This window comes from Musca vetustissima, unplaced genomic scaffold (assembly GCF_032173495.1).
Source record: "Musca vetustissima isolate MV318-11 ecotype Yass unplaced genomic scaffold, APGP_CSIRO_Mvet_v1 utg597198, whole genome shotgun sequence".
In the NCBI taxonomy this organism is placed as follows: domain Eukaryota; kingdom Metazoa; phylum Arthropoda; class Insecta; order Diptera; family Muscidae; genus Musca; species Musca vetustissima.
In genome coordinates this window covers 1-2,466 of record NW_026876396.1, presented here as the reverse complement: position 1 = coordinate 2,466, position 2,466 = coordinate 1, and positions in this window count along the sequence as shown.

Here is a 2,466-nt window from a genome sequence, read left to right as displayed (position 1 = left end):
TGATCATCAAGATGACTCTTCAAAGACGAGTCAAATTCAATGAATTGATGACAATTTCCCCCTGACGTTAGTTTAGTCTGTAGGGTCGCAGTTCTTGCCATTGAGCTAGACCTGTCATGTTGGGCATAAAACTAATTACAATATTCAGTGAGTTGGTATTGTGAGATAACACCGACACCCAAAACCCCCAATCGTACTTCTAACTATCACTATCGTATACATCTCCCAAGGAATAACCCAATCTTTTCAAAACAGCTTTAAATCAACGATTTCTCTCCTTTTATTACTTTAATCGCTCAGCTCAAAGGACTCCAAATATGATGTTGATACCTTTCTCATATATAATGACGGAAGATGGGCATACTTAACCTCTCCCACAAAGAGTGTACACTTTAAAATATTTTGAATTTCATATGATCCACCGATTTCACATCGTAATATTTTTATTAAACCTTCATTAAATCCGATGAAGAGATCTATAAATTTTTAAATATTCTCCGATTTGTATTAGACGTTGCATTAAATACAATTTGATGAAAATGAGCTTATATAAACAGAAAACTTGTTGGACCTCGAAGCCTGGACTCTGTATCCACATACTTGAAAAAAAAGTTCGAAAGATCGGTTGGCAACATTTGTTTTATTTCTACAGTTTGGTGCAAAGCCGAGCCATTATTTGAAATAAATGATACACGTGTGTTTTTCTTATGGTGTTAATTACACAAACTTAAAATTATTCATAATTAAAAATACGTACTTACTTAGCTTGCTTGTGACAGAACCCCTGTTCCACAAGCCGCGCGCGTCAGTCTTGTACGCAGCTCATCCAATTTGAAAGACCATGTTCCGAGATGTTGTCTCCCACTTGATCTTTTCATCCGATTCATGGTTTTCCTCTGCGTGAACCGTCAGCTGGCTCGCTTTTATATGTTTCTTGAGCTGAGGCATCCTCATCCATTTTCACAACATAACCTATGCAACGTAGTCGCTGCACCTCGATACGTCTGACTATGTCGATGTCCGAGAATAGCTGGTACATTGGTTCATTGTTTGGCGATATTTACCGTCGACTCAGATCGGCCCATAGATCGGTTGGAGTATTTGTCTCTCAAACATTCCAAGAGCTGCCTCATCTGCTTGCGCAAGTACCCATGCTTCAGATCCATAAAACAGCACGGGTAGTATCGGCGTCTTGTAGAGTGTGATTTTGGTCTGGCGAGAGGTGGCCTTGTTCTTGAATTGCTTACTCAGACCATAGCAGCATCTATTGGCCAACAATATTCTTTTCCGGATTTCAAAGCTGATGCTATTTGTTTTGCTTATGGCGGTACCGAGGTATATAAAATCATTCACTACATCGAAGCTGTAGTTTTCAAGTTCCATAGTTGTTGCGAGTGTACTGGACGTCTTGCGCGTTGATACCATCAGCTTGGTCTTCTCGCCATTTACTGACAGTGCCACTTTGGGAGACTCCTTCTACAATTCGTTCAAAGGTCGCTGTTACCGTTCGCAATGTTCGCCCCATTATGTCAATGTCGTCGGCGTAGGCAAGTAACATGTGTTCTTTGGTATATGACCATTTCCAGCTCGATGTTAAACAGGTTACACGACAAACTGTCATATTTTCATAATCCTCGTTCGGTATTGAAGTGCTCTGAGAGGTTTTTTTCTACTTTGACTGCTGATCTTGTGTTATCCTGCATAGCCGTATTAATTTTGCAGAAATGCCAAACGCAGACATGACTTTAAACACCTCTGAGCGGATTGGGCTGTCAAATACGGCGTTGTAGCCAACGAATAGGTGTAATGTTTCGATGTATTTTTCGTGGATCTTTTCCAGGATTTGGCGCAGTGTGAAAATCTGGTCTATGGTGGATTTCTCAGATCTGAAGCTGCATTGGTATGGTCCAATAATGTCATTGGCCATTGGCTTCAATCGTTCACACAGCACGCTGGATGGAAGCAGGCTAATTCCTTGGTGCATGCTCCTTTACAACGTCTGACCACCGGTATTGAATAGTTCGCCTTATAATCCATCGGCACCTGCTGCTTTATTATTCTTTAGCCGACTACTTGCTATTCTGAGCTCATCTTGGCTAGGTGGTATACAATCTATACCGTCATCTCTTATTGGTTTTGGGATATCTTCTTCGCTGTTACTATTTGATACCAGAAGCTTTTCAAAATGCTCCTTTTAGATCCCCAACACGCTGTCTGTATCCGTCACCAGGTTTCCTTCTTCATCTATACAGGAAGATGTGCCTACGCCAAAGCCTTCGGTTTGGTGTTTTACTCGTTGGTAAAATTTCAGGACTTCATTCCGACTCCTTTACATTTGGATTTGCTCACGCTCTCTTTTTAATTGTTCTTTCTTCTTTCTTTTGAAAATACGTATCTACTCGTCTCCCGATAATTCTCTCTTGCTCCGGGTAGCCCTATACGCGGCGTTTTTCAGCTCAGTAGTAT